General features: G+C 44.4%; 1 pseudogene; it reads left to right on the forward strand.

The window, feature by feature from the left end:
• Positions 1 to 22,321, forward strand: part of LOC125941145 (zinc finger protein Xfin-like) — a 181,175-nt pseudogene that overhangs the window by 49,484 nt on the left and 109,370 nt on the right.

Raw genomic sequence — 22,321 nt, forward strand, 5'->3', positions numbered from 1 at the left:
CTGACGGCGAACCCTCGCAGGCCCATCTCGCGGTATGGGCATCGGCGGTAGACATGGCCGGCTTCCCCGCAGTGATAGCAGAGCGGGCGGTGGTCGGGGGCGCGCCAAATGTCCGTCTTCCGCTGGTAGCTGCGCTGGGCGACGGGCGGGCGTGCTGGCGGCGGCGGCGGTGGACGGCGGAACTGCGGCGTTACGGGGCCCTGGCGCGAGCGCGGAGGGTGGCCTTCACGACGGGCGACGGCGGCGTAGGTCATCGCTTGCGGCTGTGGTTGAGGCGATGCCGGAACTTCTGGCACTTCCAGTGATCGCTGAACCTCTTCTTTAACTATGTCAGCGATTGAAGCCACCTGAGGCTGCGATCTTGGGAATAATTTCTGTAGTTCTTCCCGTACAACCGCTCTGATCGCCTCGTGCAGGTCGTTGGCGCCTAGAGCTTGAGCTTCGGCGTAGTTTGTCAGCGCACGGCGGTTGTATTGCCTGGCTCGCATTTCAAGCGTCTTCTCGATCGTTGTCGCCTCCGAAACAAATTCTGCCACAGTCTTGGGCGGGTTGCGCATCAATCCGGTGAATAGATGCTCCTTGACGCCCCGCCTCAAGAACCTAACTTTCTTTTCTTCAGACATGTCGGGGTCGGCGTGGCGGAAGAGGCGAGTCATCTCCTCTGTGAAGATCGTGATGCTCTCGTTTGGCAATTGAACTCTGGTTTCCAGGAGAACTTCAGCCCTTTCTTTTCGTATGACACTCGTGAAGGTCCTCCCGAAGTTCTCGCGAAATAGGTCCCAAGTCACCAGGGTGGTCTCTCTGTTCTGGTTGCAGGGTTCGCACAGCCCCTTGAAATCCTTGAATGTCCTTGATATTGACAGTATAAGTTCAAGGGCCCTTGAAACTACTTGAATACCCGTGGGCTCCTTGTAATCCTTGAAAATCCCGTGGGATTTGTTCCGCTAGAGGAAAATAACGATGTACATCCGCAAGTCATGCTGATATTTAAGGCCCTTTCGCTTACGAATGCCCATGAAAACAAGCTGTGTTGACTAAAGGGCAACATCAGGAAGTTTCGGTTTTAAATCTCGCAGCCCCTACGTCGTCTGGCAACTAATATGCATTGGAAATCCAATCCAATGCGAGACATATCGCTCGCTCGGCTTGCTTATAGTGCCTAGAATATACTCTAGTGTGCCGTCCACCGAGAGTCTCCAACGCGGGACGGTGGCGCGGGCTGTGATGCCTGCCGCCGCGGGCCACCAGACGGCGATGCCTGTCGGCACCATGCTAAATCCTGCGGTGTTCGACTCGCGTTTGTTTGCGATGCGTTGATTGCTACGCGTCGATTGCAATGCTTAGTTCATTTCTCGCCTTGCTGCCGCTTTCGTTGCAGTCTTTTCTTATTGTGAGTGGGTTTTTTGCATCTATGTGTGCACTCGTCTGCCTAAAGAAACTTTGAACAGGTCGCTCGCGATTTTGCCAGAGAGGCGGAAAGAAACGGCTCATCTCATTACCCAGCGCGTCCGCAGACCCCGAACGTATTGCGGATTGGGACAAGAACATAAGAGGCAGATCGCCGGGCAAATGGGGAGACTCGCGTCGTGTCTTGCCTGAAGTCCGCCCATGTCTCAGCATGGTCCGGCACAGTCTCGAAGTGCAGCGCACCAAGCAGCCGGCGGCGGCAGGCATCACACTCGGTGCTACCGCGACACCCGCTCTCGGCACACTAGTATGTGTCTTTTAGGTACTATAGTCGGGCCGTTTGTCGGCCTCGTGCGCGCCATTTCAGTGAAGTTCGCGTTTGCGTTGTGTGTTTACTTTGACAAGATGCCAGGCGGGAAGTGCAAGTTTCAGCCTGCGTGGCTGCAACATACGGACTATCGTCACTGGGTGAGACCGGAACCAAGCGATCCTTATCGAGCAATGTGCGCATTATGTCAGAAGACGGTCAACATTGCAACGATGGGGGAATCTGCCTTGAAGACCCACCAGAAAGGCGAAAGGCGACGAAGTTTCCGTCGAACAGCCAAAGAAAAAGAAGCGGAGATAACAGCTCTTGAAAGAGAAATTAATGCGAAAATAGGGCTCCTTTCCTAAGTCATGTGAGGAAATAAAATTACGCTAACACTCCTTGAATTCTGCCTTTTTGCATCCTTGAAATCCTTGAAATGTCCTTGAATTTCCAGCCAAATATTGTGTACGAACCCTGCAAACCATGTCCGAGCAGCGTCATCCAACGAAAAATAGACATGGCGCAGCTTGTCATCGTCGCTCCATTTGTTGAATGTCGCGGTCCTCTCGTACGTCTCCAGCCATGTTTCAGGGTCTTCAGCTGATGATCCACGGAAGGTCGGTGGCTCCCGAGGTTGCTGCAGCAGGATGGGGGACGCTGGGGCTGCCATTGTGGTCGTTGACTTGGCCTTGATCGCTGTGGTCTTCTCGGAAAGAAGTCCGTATTCTGGCAAAAGTCCTTGCTGCCTACGGCTAGCTCGCTGGTCCTTGGCGACAATGGTCTCGTCCTCCGGTTTCGGGCTTGGGTCGCGGCTTTGCGGGGGCGTCCGCTGCATGGACACAAAAGCACCTCCACCAGATGTCACGTAGTAGTGACGCTGAAGAAAACAGTCGTAAAACTGTGTACGACGAAACTGGTTGTTTATTGGGCGAACCTGTGTCCACAAAAGCAAGGTACACTCAAAGCACAACGATAGCGGCAAACACAGTCGGCGATCGTCGAAAATCTGATCAGCGGCGAAGCGCGTCGGCTTTTATACCTGAGTCATCGAATGTTCCAGATTAATCCCTGATGCCCGCGTGTCTTCCAGAAAGTTCTAGACAATTCGCGTCGGTCATACAATCAGATAACATAAGCGTCGGTGAAAACAGGCAACGGAAAGAAGCATCGATAACGTTCTAGAAACTTCCGATACAGGCGCGTCCTGCGCCGAGCGATAACGTTTAACATTTGTTAGCCGGTGGAAAGCGGCCACCGGTGAAAGATAAACATGTATACGTGTCAGTATTTCTTCACAAAGTTCAGGAAATAATATATTGAAATCGGTGTCAGAAGAGCTGCAACATGGTGTCTGGTCGAAACTTCTCCAGGACTGCACAGTGGTGGCGAAATGCAATAAGTTGACTTAATAATTACCAGTAGTTGGAAGGGTGTTTAGTTTTCTCATTTTTCCAGGGTCGGTGCTGCAGTGCACTCTTTGAGCCCCAGCAAATGCAAGCACCCTGTTTCAGCTCATGTTGAATGCAGCTGTACTGCTGGGTTGTTAGGCCTCCTTTGCAATTATAGTTAATGCGTGCTTAAAATATGATGAATTCATGATGTCAGGCTGGACATGAGAGGAGCGTCAGAACAAATTTGTTTAGCCATGCAATTCTATTGCAGCATATTTGCAGATTCTGTACTCCTGTGAGAAAATCATTGTTTAATACGTGCAGGTGTGTTTATTAACACGAAAGTGTTTTATGCCTGGGTCCACCAAGACTTCACTGACGTATTTCCGTCACGGATGTGACGTTCTTACAATGTACACGAACATAATACAAAGAAAGAAACCAGAAGAAAAAGTTCCACAAACATCCAAAATTTGGGAATCGAACCCACGACCTCTCGGTCCGCGACGATAGATCGCCGAGCGTTTAACCCATTGCGCCACAAACGCATTTGCTACACAGACGCGCCTTATATATCTAACACTCCTCCGTGTACCCGCGCTCTTGCTCGGGGCGGTGCCGCCGCCTACGAGCAGAAAAGAGAAGTACTGCATTATGACACTAACGCGCACCGACAGTGAACGCTTCGGTGGTCTCAGCACTACGACGCCTCGATGCCAGCATTCGAAGGGACGCTGGCATCAAGAAGCACTACCAACGCCACCTAGGTGGCGTTCACCGTACTCAGCACAGCGGAGCGTGGCCTCCGCAATTAGCTCTGAAAATGTTTCTGAAGTTGATCGCGGAGGCTGCAATTACGACGCGCTGTACGCGCTGATTTGACTCGGTGACGATTCAGTTACGTGCTTTGTCTTGCGCGTTGTATTAGTGTGTCAGTTAAGTGCTTCGTCTTTCGCGTTGTGCTAGCGTGTGCAGCGTAGTGCAGCTTCCATATGCACGACGGTTGCTCATGGTCATCGACGTTGGTAGTCGTGATGGAGGAGACGTGCCACCAGGCGTCAGCGTGGGTGCATCAACGCCTAAGGGCGCTTTAGCCACAAAACACCAATAGACATTATATATCAATGTGCAATAAACATTACACTACTTCTGTGAAGACACGTTTCACTTTCGTGTTCTATACCGATTCCTATATAAGAGGGATCAACCACATTTTTATTTTTAGACTTCGCTGTCAAACCACACGAACAGTTTTGGAAACTTATGTGTCCCATCATTATCAAGAAGTGGAGTTGGATTGAAAGTGTTGTCATCAGCTATCAGTCTGGGCTGCGAAGCATAGCACATTCTCCTGAAACCTGATGCATGACCCTCGTTTCACATTAAGGATCATTACTAGGCATGAAACTTAGGTGTACGGGCATGCTCCTGACAAGAAGCAGCAGTCATTGCTGAGGAAAAGCCTAGTGTCTCCACGACTAAAACAAAAAAAAAAGAAAAAAGGCTACACATATCCGCAGCTCGACAAAGTGTATGCTCATTGTGTTTTTTGGCATTCACAGTATTGTGCATCAGGAATTGGTCGTGAATGGCCAGGCTTTGAACTGTCATTTTTACTGCCATGTTTTAGGGCGTCTGAGGGAGGCCATTTGGAGAAAACTGCCCGATCTGGGGCACATAAGCAGCTCGATTCTGCACGACGACAATGTATCCTGCCACAGATCACTCCACACACACGAGTTTCTTAACGGAAGCAGCATGCTTTCTGCTGTAATCGTCAGATTCAGCTCCCACTTTTCTCATTCTCTGCCCAAAATTTAAAACCCAGCTCAAAGTCACCAATTTTGCACGATTGCATTAATCAAGCTCGAATTGCATAAGGGTGCTTGACTCCTTCCGGAAGCGACATCCACGACATATTCGTGAAGTGGAAGAAATGCTGGGAGCACTATAATTCTGCGCAAGGGAACTAATTCAAAGGTGACAGTGTTTGACTGCACATTAATGAATTCATCATCAGCCTATATTTTATGTTACCCCTGTCTTGCGCTAGCTGATTCTAACTTTTGCCTGCAAATTTCATAACTTGATCACCCCCACCTAGTTTTCTGCCATCCTCAACTGCGCTTCCCTTCTCTTGCACCATTCTGTAACTCTAATGGTCCATCCTACGCATTACACGGCCTGCCCAGCTCCATTTCTCTCTCTCAATGTCAGCTAGAATATCGGCTATCCCCATTTGCTCTGCGATCCACACCGATCTCTTCCTGTCTCTTAATGTTAGGCCTAACATTTTTCGTTCCATCGCTCTTTGTGCAGACCTTAACTTGTTCTCAAGCTTCTTTGTTAACCTCCGCCCCATATGTTAGCACCGCTGGCATGCAATGATTGCATACTTTTCTTTTCAATGACAGTGGTAAGCTCCCAGTCAGGATTTGGGAATGCCTGCCAACCCAATTTTATTCTTTTGCAATTTTTTTTCTCATGATCAGGGCCCCCGTGAGTAATTGATCTAGATAAATGTACCTTCACAGACTCTAGAGGCTGACTGGTGAAACTGAATTCTAGTTCCCTTGCGAGTCTATTGAACATTATCTTTGTCTTCTGCATATTAATCATATTAATCGGTTAAAGTCCTCAATCATTTGTTGTAATTCGTCCCCACTGTTGCTGAATAGGACAATGTCATCTGCAAACCATAGGTTGCTGAGATATTTGTCGTTGATCCTCACTCCTAAGCCTTCCCAGTCTAAGAGCTTGAATACTTCTTCTAAGCATGCAGTAAATAGCATTGGAGAGATTGTGTCTCCTTGCCTGACCCCTTTCTTGATAGGTAACATTCTACTTTTCCTGTGGAGAACCAATGTAGCTGTGGAATCTTTGTAGATATTTCCCAAGATATTCATGTATGCATCCTCTACTCCTTGATTACGCAATGCCTCTATGACTGCAGATCTGAATCAAATGCTTTTTCATAATCTCTGAAAGCCATATAGAGAGGCTTATTGTACTCCGCAGATTTCTCCATTACCTGATTGATGGCGTGGATGCAATCCATTGTAGAATATCCCTTCCTGAAGCCAGCCTGTTCTCTTGATTGATTGAAGCCAAGTGTTGCTCTGGCTCTATTGGAAATTATCTTGATGAATATTATATACAGTACTGAAAGCAAGCTAATGGGTCTATAATTTTTCAGTTCTTTAACGCCTCCCTTCTTATGTATTAGTATAATGTTGGCACTCTTCCTGTTCTTTGGTACACGAAGCCGTGAGGCATTGCGTATAAAGGGCTGCAAGCTTTTCAAGCATGAGATCTCATCAGTCTTTTTTTAAATCAACTGTTATTCCATCTCCTCCAGCCGCATTTCCCAGGGTCATGTCTTGCAGGGCCCTTCTAACTTCATCGCTAGTTATAGAAGGAGTGTCTGTATCCTTCGAATGAAAGTAGCTTGGCTGCTCTGGGTACTGTACAGGTCAGTGTAGAATTCTTCCACTAGTTTTACTATGTCATCTAAATTGCTGATGATATTACCCTGCTTATCTTTCAGTGCATGCCTCTTGCCTTGTCCTATGCCAAGTTTTCGTCTCACTGATTTCATGCTGCATCCACATTTTATGGCTTCCTCAATCTTTCTCAGGTTATAATTTCGAATATCCCTTACTTGCTTCTTGTTGATCAGTTTTGACAGTTCCGCGAATTCTATCTGATCTCTCGAGTTTGACACTATCATGCTTTGTCGATTCTTTATTAGGTCCTTTGTTACTTGGGAGAGCTTACCTACTGGTTGCCTTGGTGCCTTACCTCTCACTTCAGTTGCTGCTTCTGAGATCAGCCTAGTTACAGTTTCATTCATGAATGAATTACATTCTTCAAAATAGAACCAGTGTCAAAATGCTTTTATACCCCTAGGTATTTGAGCTGACGTCATCTGCTCTGTGTTTTTCCTCAGAAACTAGTGCCTCTGTGCCACAGCAGCAGCACTGCTGCAGCAGAAACATTCTAAAGAGTCATCACACTCCTCGTTCCGCCTCTCTTGAGACAGCAATAAGTGTTTTTATCCCTTATGTCTATTCAGTGGAAAGAAATACTCTACAACTTTGGATAATTGCTGAATCGAATATGAATTGAATACAGGGCGGGGCATTTCAATCGGTATTCAAAGTTTTAAATATTCACACACTTGTATAAACACTTTAAAGCACAGCTAGGGTATCCTGGGCAACCTAGGACTACAGCCTGTGCACTACTAGCCTGTTCAAAAATATGCAAGATTGGGGATGAATGCCATGCATGGAGCATGGATTTGGATCAGGCACCAATGAAACACAGTGCCAGTGCTACAATTGATGTGAACTAGACTGTCTTGCCAGGAACTTTGTGCCATTGAAACATGTATACTTCAACACTTGCTAGGCCACAGGTCTCTCAAATTGACTAGTGTTTTCATCCTAGTGACAGCAACGGCTGTTTGTGTTCAGAGGTTCTGTGGATTACATTATGTTATTCTTGAAGCATGCAGAAAAGCTCTTGTGGTCTTTTATTGCGTGCCAAGCACTTTTCAACATGCATAGCGTGGAAGTTCATGCCAATACATGACGTCTTTGTAGAGGCTGTGAGTGCTGCACTGAGCATAGTGAGAAATATATTTTAGGAAAGGGTGGAGGGCACGTACTTCGCCTGGAACAGAAGGGGGGGCAGGGGGGAGGTACGTGCCCAGTGGGCTACCCCCTGGCTACGCCACTGCATGAAGTGGTGGAGTAGTCACTTGCCAATCGCACTTTCAAAGCACTGAGCAAGTGCTACCAGGAACAATGGGACGTTTGTTTTTTGAAAGAAGAGCCAATGGGATGAAGATGTAGGGTGTAGAAAAGTTAGTGCTCAAAACAGTGCTGCTTTCTTATTGCAAAAGAGGTATTCTAGTCTTACGAAGTTGGTTTGGCAGGAGCCAGTGGATAATTGTTTGCAATCGATATATGAGGTGATAACATACTGTGAAGTGTAGCACCGTGCTTCCAACACAAATATGTTTGTTGACTCAGAGAAAAAAAGATTGTGTGGGTGTGTTAGTGTTTGTGCTGGCTTTGACAGTTACTTCGTTTCGTTACAGATGTATCCATGCCTCCTACAAAGTATGTAAGAGGTTGTGTTGTTCAGACTTTGCAAGAAGTCCATCTAACCAGCTTATTCTTAAAAAACATCTGTTTGTTGGCTCTGTTACATGACAACGCAGGTTGATTTATGGTTGATTTACCATTGTGATGATGATGCAACAGTGTACTGATTGCCACCTATGCTTCTCTTGTCTTGAACAAGTCTAATGGCAAATTCGCCTGCCGCCCCCTGATTGTTCTGAAATCATAAAGAAAAAAAAAGGCTTTATTGCATTGACTGATCATTAATCATCAGGTAAAAAAAAGTTACTGCAATGTACTAGCAGAGAATTCGATGTATATGGAATATTGCGTGTATTCAGAGATCTGTTCAAACGTTTGTGCATGTGTGGTTGTGTCAGTGGCAGAAGCACTAATTGGTGAATAAGTTACCTTCTGTACTCTGTAGGTTCATATTGCTTTTCCTGAAGGAATGGACAAATCATCATGGAAAATGATTACAGTGCACAAATAGAGAGACAAAAATGCTGCTGTATTTTTCTCCACCAGCAAATGTGGTGCAATTCTGACCTCTGTAAATGCTGTTTTACTCTTTTTTTCTTTTTTACTTTCATATGTATCTAATTTTCTTATAAATTTTCATTCATATTCATATTTCATTTAACATATGCTACATGTGTTCTAACATCAGTTCATGCATTGTGCTAATCCTTCCATATGAAGAAAAAAAAAAAAAAAAGCATGTAATAGTTTGATAGGTGAGTATATAAACAAGTGTTGTGTATGCAAAGTAATGCTACTATCAATGCCTAATGTCAAAATTGCATGTCAATTTTGAACTCTACGTATTGGCAGTAGGAGTTTGTATGTATTAAGGACAGTTATTTAAGTATATAGAAAAGGGAACTTGTGTGAGACATGTAATGTGTCAGTGCACTGTTACCACAACTGTAATATCTGGTTTGGATAGTCCGGAGGTATATCACATATTTTACGTATAAATGTGGCAACCCTTTTTGATTGCCAGGTATAGCACTCCGGTTTCATAGTGCGTGAAACATTGTTTGCAACGCTCTCCCATAATCGCTGCGACTTTGCAGGTTCCCTCACGTCGGGGCCCTCGAAGAAATACCAGTCGCTCGTGTCTATACAAGGCCAACTGCATTCTTGCCGGCTGTGCACCTACGTGACTGAGGACAAGAAGCTCATGAAGTCGCACCTGCGCACACACACAAGCGTGCGCCCCTATCAGTGCCATCTGTGCCCGGAGGCATTCACTGACAGTTACAATCTGAAGCGGCATGTGCGCTGTCACACAGGAGAACGTCCCTTTTCCTGCATACACTGTGGCATGTCCTTTTCACGAAAGGACCACCTTGCAAACCACTTGTACCGTCACAAAACATGGAATCCCTAAAGGTTAGGGATGTGCACTTCTTTTGTGAATAAACAAATTGATAAAATTTTTCATGGCAGTAGGTGATTTCTAAACAGCATCGAAAGGTTTCTGGGTCCTTGAACCTCAGAGAGTCTTGTTATATTACCTAGAGGAAGTCTGTCACTACTGTCTATGAAAATTTTTTTTAATGTTCCTTCTAGTGACATATATAGTTATGCCAGCATATTGAAGCTTTGTGTTATCTTGAATGTGGATTAGCCTAAATTGTGCTCATGACATTTGAAATAAGTTTCTTGAAATTACACTCAATATAAGAAGTTAGCAAAGAAAACAGAAACGTACAGTTTTTGAGACCAGTGCACAATACTAATGTGCCAAATTTGCAATCCTTTCTGCGGATTTATGAATACATTTGTGACATATTAGGCATTTGCTATAATTGTGCTTATAGCAAAGTGTGCCGCACTGCACTTTTCTTTTCCCGCTTTTGCCATACCCTCCTCCGCTTTCTGCCTCATGGTTCCGCTACACCCTCCTGTCCGCTTTCCTCCTCGGGGTCTTTCATCCTTTGCTGCACTCGTTCACTCCATTACGCCAACGCTCGCCGCCGGAACAGGCCCGTAAGAGCTGCACTTTAAAAGGCGACCAGCGCTGATGACAATGAGGACACTGCCGTCGAATGGCATGCCACAGTGGCAGATTTGTAGAACTGTGAATGACTGTGCGTTGGTGCACATGCATATGCATGTTGCATCACGATTTCAGATGCTGATACAATTGTGCGGGCCGGCCTATCATGGGAACCAGCAAGACTTTGTTCCTGTGATAGCGCAGTCAGTTCAAGCTACTGTGCACTTGTTGCTTTACTGATCAGGGCTTTTGTCTTAGGGGCTACGAAATGCAGAGGCTGTATTGGGCAGCAGTGTTAGCCACCCAGGCAGTGCTTGCCAGTGGCCGATAATAAAGATGACAACGTAGGGTTAAGGGCTGCTTCAAAAGTGTGAGTCATTGAAGGAGAGTGTGCTGTGTTGCTTGCTCAGATCGTTCAGTGGTATGCCGAAGAACTTGGAGAAGGAGCTCCTAAGGCCGTGCACATTGAGGAAGTCAACTGTATGCAGTTGACAGTTGACTTCCGTTACTTAGACACTGACAGGACCAACGATACTGATAGAATTACCTGGCTAGTCGAATTAAACAAGATGCAGAAAAAAACGTCAAAACACACTGCTGATTCATTTGGCAGTACTTGCCAGATTCTAACACACCCCCGAAACAAACTGGAGCCCGCTTTCTGTGGGTCCACTGTAGACAGTGTAGAAATGACACCAAAGCTCCTAAACAAAGTAGAAATATAATGCGCACCCGAGCTTTTGGTATGAAAAATGGGCAGGGGTCTAATGCTTGCCACTGCAATAGCCGCCAGTTTCCTAAAGTCAGCTTTGCTGCAACACTGCCCTGTTATGCGGTAAAGCATACAAACGCGGTTTTAGTTTTGTATTCGAATGCACAACACAGGGCAATTCTCGGCCCAATTTTCTTAGGGGAAAAAAGTGGGCGCAACAGAATCTGATAAATACCATAACTTAAATCTGTCACAATTGCATCCTGGATACTATCTTGGCAAAACTACATTCTCTACTGCTACATTGAGGTGTATATTTTATCCGTTTACCCAACTCAGTCACTGCAATAAAACCAGCTTGTATTTGTTTGCTTTTCTTCTGATTGGAATGACTAGCAGGGCAGCAAGTAAACCTGCCATTCCACTTATTTCAGACAAGCAAAGCAGAAGCGACACTATGTAAACAGTCACATCACAGTGAAATTGCTAAATCAATGGTAACTGAATGGTAAACAAGAAAAGTGCCTTATCATGTTCAATGCAGTGGGTACATTCAGTAAACAGAGTCAGATCACTGTCAGAATGGTAAGTTGATGGTAAACAGAACAAAAGTGCCTTGTGTAACAAAAAAAAAATGGATTCTGTCAGAGAACAGGCTTGTGACCTCGGTTCCTTACTGAGGTCACATGCCTGTTCTGTGACAGCATCCAATTGTTTTATTTGTTACACAAAGCACTTTTGTTCCTTACCTGAGGTCACACACACACAAAAAAAAAACAGATAGCTCGCCTTCGCGCAATGTGTTTGCCGCAAACGTTTCCCTGTAAAGATTAGAGTTGCATGAGCTGCAGTTGCCGGGAAGGGGCAACTGTGTGCCGGTCTATATACAGGGTGTTTCAGCGAACACTTTCAAAAATTTTTATGTAGAGATTGCCTGTAGCAGATAGCATAGTTCTAGTTGATGAGCTGGTCTGTTCGAAGAGGCGGACATGCACAAAAAAATTGAAATGTGCAATCGATAAATTAACAAAGAATCGCTAAGTTTATAACTATTTACCTTATGGCCCATATTGCAATTTACAAACTTTTTCACTAAGTTTTTAACTATTTACCTTATGGGCCATATTGCAATTTACAAATTTTATCTGGGGAGTTCGCCAGGCGCATCCACTTGGAACGAATTCTCAGGATGGCACCAATTTCGAGATGTTCCCGAACTTTGCGGAGCAATGCATTGGCGTCCCAGTTACTTTCTTTAAAAAAACGCCGTTTTATGTGCTGAAGCACTAAAGTATAGCTGTCCACTAGTTTGCTATCGCAATCGACGCTTCGACTTTCGGGCGAAGCTGCGATTTTTTTTTTTTTTTTTTTTTGACCAAGAGGCTCGGCGACCCTATCTCGGAGGTGATGCCTTTATGGTGCAATCATATTGGCGCTATTTACGCCCATGCCGTTAATTTTACCTAGTCTGCGACTAATTACCGCTTCTTGTGGGCATAGCCGAAGACATCTTCCAGGCATCAATGCCTCGCGCGAGGTCTGTTTAGTGCAAGCGAACTCGCACCATTTCTCAAAAGGGTGCCGTACGGTGGCTTCGCCTCAACATATTGATATCTACGGCGGTGCACGCTTTACAGGGGTATAGTGCGATGTGAATCATATTGGCACTAATTACGCCCATGCCGTTAATTTTACCTAGCCTGCGACTGATCAACGCTTCTTGTGGGCACAGCCGAAGCCAGCTTCCAAGCATCATTACCTCGCGCGAGGTCTGTTTAGTGCAAGCGAACTCGCACCATTTCTCAAAAGGGTGCCGTACGATGGCTTCGCCTCAACATATTGATATCTACGGCGGTGCACGCTTTACAGGGGATGTCGGGGGCGAGGACTCGGAGTCTCCATCTGTCGCAAGCGCCTCGCTTGCGTAGTGCGAGGGATAACACAGCGCGCTCCTCACATGTGTGGCTGTCCGCGCTCAATAAAAACACCACGCAGGAGCCCTCCTGGCCTTTTCTGTCAGTACTCTGCGAACGAGGGAAGTTTATTACTGTCAAAATAATAATTTCTTGGGCAAACAAAGCACAGAGTAGTTTACAGGCGCTATCTGTTTACCGAATATGTACAGTGAATGCCCATTGCGCGCGGCCGACGCGATGGAGTCCCCCGAACGACCACCTTGCGTGAAAGAGAGCAGACTATGAAATATGTTCTTATAGAGCTGTCCGTATAACCAAATGGAGCTTAACAGAATGAAACCTCAATGCGGCCGCAGCATATGAACATTTGACAGTACACAAGCAACCATTGTTGCGAGGAAGCTGTCAGAGCTGTTCTAAAATAATTTCTTTATAACTAGGGACTTCGACGGTATACGGCGACTCATGTGACATCGCGACGATTTAATCATTTTTTTCTTTTGTAAATTCTTGGACGTTTCAATATTGTTATTTCTCAAGTTGCGTCGCACTGTATGTTTATCGGTCTTCTCAAAGAGGAATTTTCCGCTGCGTCATTTTGTTAAGCAGTACATTGATTGTTTGGTGCTAACACAAACATGAGCATATATGCCATGCCTTTTTTGAGTGTGCTTGTTGCCGTTCCCTTTCCATTCTTGCGAACTTGCCAATGTCTAGCATTGGCAAGTTCATAGACGAAATGTTCGTGACATTAACTGGGCAGAGCGCGCGAACGAGCTTCTCAGTGTGCGCTTTTTGGTACTCACTGAACATCGCAGCCCCACCGCGTAGCAGAAATCTTCCTCGCGGTGTAGCCACGTGTAGCCGACGGCTGCTTGCCGGTTATAAGTTTCGCAATCCAAGCTACACGCAGCTTCTTGGCCTGCGGTACGTGTGAAGGCTGACACCGGGCTCCGTTGCGTACGCATCCGGCACTGCGGTACCGAGCAATAGCCTACCATGTCGGACGCCTTCAAAGGCAGCCACGACCTATTATAGTGCTTTCAAGTGTTGTCAAGCAGACACCCGAAGCGGGAAACATACCCGCTTAATCAGAACCGTAGCGCAGGTGGGACTAAACTTTCGTTTTCAGCTTGCTTCGGCGACTCCGAATCAGACGACGCAGCCGCTGTGTCCACGTGATCCCTCATACGACGTTACGCCGACGGTGGCGCCAGCTTTTCCAGTGGTGGAGTTCGTCCCAAATAGTGCGATGTGGTAAATTTTCGACTACCGTATAATCGCGAGTAAGGACCTCTCACGTGTACAGGTGAGAGGTCCTTCGCAGCCCAAAATTTCGGCGTCGACGGTCGACAAGTCAGTACATCGGTGGCCTAAACAAAAGAGGAGCTAGCCACAACGAACAAATCGGGGAAGGCGTTCCGTGGGGAAGCTTGCATAGAAGTTCTCTGAACTCACAGTCAGAAAAATTGGACCAAATGGTCCGGTTCCGTGTCAGCGCCGCGCCTCGTCACAATCTTAAAAAAGAAAAAAAAAAAAAAACGAAGTGCGACCCTTACACGATCTACACGGTATATTGGCGTTAGTTATGCCCCTGCCATGGATTTTACCTACTCTGCGACTAATTCTCGCTTCTTGTCTCGAGCGTTATACATTTTGATAACTTTTACGACTCGCTGTTGCATCTAGATTGGGCTGTTATTTTTCGGGAAGTGGTTACTGGACACCCAGATACGCCAAACCTGTGTGAAGTCAGCTAAGAACACCTTTTCTCCAAAAACCACCTTGGGTTTATTAAGGCGAAAGCCTTATATTCTCCGTATCAAGGCTGCTTCAAAAATCGCGTCGTCGACACGAAATGGTCCTCTTAGGATAAGAGGCGATAACACAGAACACCCACACAAACTCGGAGAAGGGAAACTGTCACAGTGCAACGGAAATAAGCGTAGTGGTGGCGTTCTGAACTAAAGTATGAGACTGAGAAATGGCGCTGGCAGAATCAAAACTAGTATCATCATCATTACCATATATAGGAGGCTATGATCATTACGCAGTGAGCAATATGGCCGCTATGGTAGCGGTTCGTAGGGCTCGTCGCGCTGCTCGCTCGCTGGTTTGGGCCTTTTGTTACCGCTTTCGGGGCGGTATTCGTGTCTACTGTACTCTAACATGACTACAGATATCTTTAGTACGTCGCCAGGTGACTGAGAGGCCTCAACTGGCAATAAAACACTTCTAACAAGTAAGCTTACATTGTTTATTGTCAATGGTGAATGAAGCAGTACATGCGCACAATTTTCGTACAGCTCAGGTGGACCTAATGTTGTCCGACGCTGAGTTTACAACATACAGAGACACAGATAACCATCTATTTAATGGAACCCAAAGCTAACATCGAGCGAAGTTCAATCGTGTTCGGCGTGACGTAAAGCAAGGAGAACGAAGGTTCAGACAGTGATATTTATGCAGTGGTGCCCGCGTACTTGTATTGCATACAGTGCTGGTTGACGTTTTATATTCTCTGCGTTCGACGATTTCAGCTAGGTTAAAGAAAGGAACATAAAAAATTGCTCGGCAAAAATTTACTGTCAGCAAGATAAGCACGAGCTGCAATGTCCCATTGCTCTCGTAACACATTGGCGAGAGGCACGAAGTGTAGGGGGGGAGGGGGTATGCTAAATTTTACATCATATATTTTTTGCTCTTGATATTCTTCTGCTGCACATTTAGTGTTCAGGTGCGGCAGTAAAGGCTTTGACAGAAGTGGAGTACTCGTAGGGAAACCAAGGAACGTTATGGCGACAGCAGTGCTTACAAGGACTTCTGGAAATATTGTGTGAATAAACAAGGACACTAAATCAACATATAAGCGAGCCCAATTAATGCTCACACATCCTTGGAAAATGGAATTTGTGGTTTCATATTGAAAAAGAATCTCGGTATATGTATTCAAACACAGCAAAGAGGTTGCAAGGAGATGAACACTTCAGTTGAGTAACAGGTGAGCAGGGGAAGCCTCAGCTTGGAGCCAGCGTTTCACCAAGCAAACATATTTGTGAGGGCCGAGACGAAGACAAGTTCCCACGCTGAGGTTTCCCTTGCTCGTTCACGGTTGATTAGCTGAATGTTAAGCCGAACTTATTCTGCGAGTACATTTCAAAATCTTTTTGTAAGCACACTGTGCTCAGGTTTGTCATCTGCTGTTTGAAGAGAAAGAAAATTTGTTTTTAGTGATTTCTCAAGTTCGTGAAGTGTGAAATAGGCTGGCCGGTTGTGTGAGCTTGCCTTTTTTAGATATCTCTTATGGTGCAGGGCTAGCCTAGTTATTGATTTCATGCAAACTGTATATGAGCCTCTTGTAGTAAACAAATGTAAAATAATGTGCATTTCCAGATCTAATTCTAATCCTAGCACTTGCCATGTTAACGTTCCCTTAGATTTTGTCATGTCATATAAATATCTCAGTGTACACATTACAAATAACTTAAATTGGACCATTAATATAGAGTACGTCATTAGCAATGCTAATCACATGTTCGGGTACTTACGGGGCAACATTTACAAACCACCATCTACTTTTGAACTACAGCTTTACAAGTCTAATTCGCTCGAAACTTGAATATGCATCTGCAATACAAGATACCAGTCGCGTTAATCTTGCTTCACTTGAACTAGTACAAAATAACTCTACTCGTTTGATTATTTCTAATTATAACCGTACTGCGAGTGTAACCTCAATGTAGACTAGCCTAGCACTCATTCCACTAGCTAATCACCGCAAAGTCAGCCATCTCTTGCTTTTTCATAAAATTTTCTATCACACCAGTGCATTTCAAACTGCGTCGATCATCGCAGTAAGGTAGGAATTGATTCATGTAACACGAAGTCTTTCATGCACCGTACATCTCAGAAATGGAACAGCCAAGTATCATAGCCATCACAGATAAACTTTTTTTTGCAAAACATTAGCTAACATTGTATAATCAGGAGAATGATTATGTTACAAGAACTCACTGCACTTGTTTGTTTTACTCTACCACTTTGTAACCACTCCTCTCTTTAATGCCATGTGGCCCTGAGGGTACTTTAAACAAATAATAAAATGAGTGACTGCCAGCGTTTCAGTCAACATGAAGTATCATTTCCTTAAAATTGCATTAAAATTGCATTGAGCGCTTTTGATCATTTTAAAATTCTTTGTATTTTCATGTAACAAATTATCATTGTGAGGGAGCATGTGATGCTTCGTGGTACTAATGCCCGTCAAACTGATTTGCAAAGAGCAGATGACAGCGTTTGTGCATTAGCAAGTAGGAGCTTGCTACATTGTCTGTTCAGGTCGTCATGGCTATAATGACTGGAAAGGAAACAAGTTGGGACTCAACATGTTACTTCTCCGATTGTCATAAAGCGCCCTTAACAGCAACTAAGCTTGTATGTTAAATTTCTCAGCAGCGGTCTACAGAACTGTAGACTGCTGCTTTCCTAATAGGGCTCACACCTCTCTATCTGGTAAACTTCCAAACATTTCAAAGTGAGGTACGTAGTTCAAGAGGACCTGTTGTCATTATGGTGGAAGTTGAGCATCTTGTAGCTTAGCGTGGGCAGCTTGCAGACCAATAATCTCTCTCTTGTCCGTCTTCCTGAAAAGAGAAATGACAAAACCATGACACACATGCAAGCAAAAAATGGTGAAACAAAAGTTAGTCCCTTAAATGAACAAATCACGGTTCTAGTTGAAGTGTTCAGAAACATACCCTGTGAGGATTCTGGCCCTTGATGTTACTTCCAGTGGTGACACGTTCACTGTTGACTTGTACGTCCAGAGAGACTATAGAGTCAAAAGTGATGAGTCCAAATATGAGCAACGTCAAAAAAGAGCCTCAATTACTATGGTTCAAGTGTGGGTGAGTTTGTGATTCATGTATGACGAACAGTGCACAAAACGCTCCATGACAGAAAAGCACACAACACTGTTTTGAGTGTGCACTTCTTTCAGTGGTGTCCTTGTGTGGGCTGTGCTTAGTCAAGCCTTGATTAGATGACAATTGTTTCTGCCAAATACTAGTAATAAACACAGTCATTTTATTATGTCTCAAATGCAGTTAATCTAACTGTATCACTGGAAGTACACTTGTCATTAATGTGCAGTGAATTTATCTCGGTGCATCATTTATGCAGAACCCAGCCAAAACTTTGTTATTTATGCTGTACTAATGTTAGCAATTTTAGCAACTTGGCCAAATAGCAAGAGCCTCATTTGAATTTCTTTGGATGGGCCATAACTTTATAATTATTACCATTTTCTACTTTTAAGAAATGCCGACAGGAATCTCTTTATTCGCCTTGCACGCAAAGAAATTCAAAGTTGAAAATGCAAGGCACAGCTTTTTTCCTCACCGGTGCACAAGCCCAGGGGCTGCAAGGTTAATCCGCTTTCGTGGGTAGTCTTCAAGTAGACTGTGCTCGGTTCCAGCGATGAATTTTCGTGCTGGCCAGCTCCTTGTTTTCGAGCAATACATCATTACGCGGCCAGACGCGGCAGATCACTAACGGCGGAGGCCGTGCATGCAGCCGCCAGTGAAACGCCGCAGCTAATAAAGTTCACCGTCTTTAAACACGTTCGCTTGGTGGCAGCTATCGAATGTTCGACGCATAAACTGGCTGCGGTATTATTGATATCTAATTAAAACGAACCTGCGTGATGCTGCTCAAAGGAAACGACCGCCTCGTTCGCAAATATAACCGCCGTACAATTTGAATCGATAAACGGCACGGACTGCAATCGATACCAGTGGGCTGCTGCTGATCACATGTCAGTGAGGCCTCAAAATCTTTATTGAAGTAACAAAGCACGGACTTTAATAACAGAAGTCCGACAAAAAACAATAGACTGCTTATTTTGTAAAAAAATGACACCGTAACTATGTTTGTCGGTTATTATATGTACATTAATATATAAAATATTGAGCAGCATTGAGCGCCCCTAGCAGAAAAAATGCGACATAAAGTATGCGACCAAATTACAGTAGCTCCACTAGCGAGCTTATGCTGGAACGCGCCGTGGTTGATTTTTCACCTTCTGTGGACATTTGGTGAACTCGAGAGTTTCTGGGGCCTGGCGATAATGCGCACACAACCACGATTAAGGATGGAAGAATAAGCAAGTGAACTGAAGTGATAATGGGTATACAGAGTGGTGAATTAAGAGTGAATAGGTGGCTAATTAAAGAGGTTGAGTGATAAGAGTCAACGAAAGGTAATGATCAGATAGAGTGAGCTAATATAACAAGAGTAAGTAAGAGTGAATGAAGGTGAATCAAGTTGCGATAGGGTGAATCAAGAGTTATGAAAATTGGAAATTTAGAGTAATAGAGCAAACCAAGTGCGATGGAAGTAAAACTGAGACGATAGATTGAATGAAAGTGAACCAAGCAGTGATAGGGGTGAATCAAGTGCGAACTAAGAATGAATCGAGGGGTTATGGAGTGGGGGAGTGACTTGCAAAAATGTATGTGAAATTGGAAGGTTCAAGAGAGAGTGACTCAGCAAAAGAAAAAAAAAAACTTGAGTCAGCGTACGAGTTCAGTGAATATAGAATGACTTGCAAAATGACTGCAAAATATGGTTTCAGCGTGAACATGACTCGGCAAAAATGGTGCTGAGTCACGGTCAGAGTTTGGTGAAATAAGAGTGACTTGCAAAAATGAATTCCAAATGTGGATTCATAGGGATGATCCGTAATGTAAAAAAAAAAAAACGTGAATAAAGAAAATGTCAAAAGAAATTTCACAGAACGTAAAAAGTGGTCGTCGTGTCATTTAGTTAGCGGCGCTCGGGCTTTCGCCTTCGCGTCGTCTTTGTTGTAGCATAAGGGACCCCTAGTAGTATTTATTATTGTGCCAGCAATACCGATTCATATTCGTCCATTCCTTTCGTTCTATCTGCCTTTTCTTAATGCGTTCTTGCTCCTTTAATTAAAGGGACACTATAAAGAAAAAAAAAAGTTCAGGTGGGGCGGTATTCTGTAAGAGTCCAATTAGTGGACGGTCCATTTCGGCTGTTGCTGATTGGCTGCTGCTTCACGTGCAGGAAGGAGACTGGCTGGCACCTTCCTGCACATGAAGCAGCAGCCAATCAGCGACAGCCGAAATGGACAGTCCGCTAATTGGACTCTTACAGAATACTGCCCCTGTATTAGTAATTCACCCTTCATACCAAAAAACTCCTGCCTTAAACTGATATTATGCTTGGTGGACTATATCGGTAAGATGAACTATACATTGTGTTCTAAAAGAGCCAAAGACTAAATAAACATACCAAGTTCCACTACTCTTGCTGAGCCATGACGGCCGAAATTCAAGAAATAAAAGATATCTTGAAATCTTTCTCATATACCAATGGTGGAGTTCTGGCGCGAAATTTAAAAAAGAAACATTAGCTGTCATTCTCTGTGGTAATAAGTCTATTACTGCGATATTAATGAAAACAGAGCTTTAAAAGAATGCTTTATTAATATAAACTGATTTAGTGTTTCTCATTAGTGTCCCTATAAACGCAACTTCCGTAGTAACTTTCTTAAGGCAGACTTCTCCATTATGTGCTACATTATTGGGTGAAGCCCGCTTTTGCAACTGCCTTTGAGAATCCTTTTTGTTCCTTCCAATATAGTGCGACATGGTGTAGCATCATTTTGAGGGCATGTATGCTAACTTGCATGCGAATATTCGAGCGCGCTGTGCGCAACCTTTCCAACTGCGTGTGTTGCAGAACAACGATAATTGACCGGGAACTTGACCACGGGAAGGGGCAGGCAGGGGAGGGAGATCTTGATAGGCGGCATGCTGCTACTCAGAAACTTCAAGTCGTTTCACCCGCCCCCAAGCATTCCGAATTCATCATTGTCCCTCTGTGATAGATCAGAATGGCTCAGGCCCCGGCCACACGAGCTACTTTGACCTATCGCAGAGTGCTAATGGCAGATTTATAACAAAATATTGGTACATTTCTACGTTACTCCTGTCATGTATTCAAAGCTTTACCTAAAATATATGCTGCACGTCGTCAGCTATATTTGAACGAGCCATACCACTAATATGTCTGTTTTAAAAATGCTATCAGATTGTTTGACCAAATGCATCCTGCCACACTGCTTTCACCAGCCATGCTTTAGACGTTCTGGCCCTTTTTTTTTATAGTCTTTTGTGTAAGGTACATGAGTAACAGTGGCAGGGCAATTATTATGTTTCCCTGAAGGGTAAAAACAACTTATACTCGTGTTTAGGGCACAACCACTGTAAGTGTTTTAATTATGCACTAAAAATCACCATTTCACATTAAAATTAAATTAAATTAAAATTAAATTAAAAGCCTAAGAGATATTCGTTCACATGTTAAAAAAATGTTTCTATGACATTATCCAGTAAACAGAGAGGCTAAATGAAGCATTATCGAAGCTAACTTTGTTCAGAATACACGGGCACTTGCCATCTTTTGGCGAAAGCAGAGGATGCATAGATATCCCACACCTAAGTCCTTCATCAGCTGCTATCAGGATTGCTACTGATCAAATGCAATGTGTGAGTACACATTCACACTTGTAGTTTGATAGCAAGAGTGTAGCAAGAGCAAGTGTAGCTGTAGGTCACCAACTAGTGACCTACAGCTACAGGCTCGGCAAAATGCATGAAGAGACCGTACAATGCATGGTATCAAAAAAGCACTGCGAAAGCAAATTTCTAGTGTCACTACAAAGCTCTACAACAGATGCTGGAATGAAGATTATGATGCTTGCTACAAACAAAGTAATAGGAGCACAGCGTACATTCATGATATCTCATACCTAACAATAGAGAGCAAAACAGTCTGTAATATTGACCCTTTTCACGGTGATCCTGTGGGCGCTGCCATGTTTGATCACGTGGTGACGCGTACATGGCTTGCCTCAACTGCCTCCGTTGCCTACTTGTTTACAATGGAAGTGTATGACGCCGGCACGGCTTAGAAAACCTCTGTTTTCGGAGATATCGTAGACGGTGACTAGGTGGACGACACGACGCTTTGATCACAGCTTCAGAGAACATGCAAAAGCACTCTCGGAGCTGATTAAGCTATGTTCAAACGGCGCAAGCAGCGGATATGATGCTTGTTCTAAAAGCAGGGCTAAATATGTATTCCAAGCTATCCAAGCTTTGCGATTATGAATTCAGTCAGGATTAGTGTGTTTTGCGCTTTGTTCTTTATTCGGCAAATATTTTGAAGCAGTGGCTTGTCAGTTTCTGACTGCGTGAAGTTCCTCAGTGCGGCCACTATCTAATTATTTTCTGCCTAATCGCTCGCGGGTGTGCTCAGTTCCGATAGATTTGTTCTTGCTGTGCACAAGGCTTGAAACGTAGCTGTTTTGTACATTGTAATACCTTGTAGCAAATATATATTACAGCTGGTA

This window comes from Dermacentor silvarum, chromosome 10, assembly GCF_013339745.2.
Source record: "Dermacentor silvarum isolate Dsil-2018 chromosome 10, BIME_Dsil_1.4, whole genome shotgun sequence".
Classification (NCBI taxonomy): Eukaryota; Metazoa; Arthropoda; class Arachnida; order Ixodida; family Ixodidae; genus Dermacentor; species Dermacentor silvarum.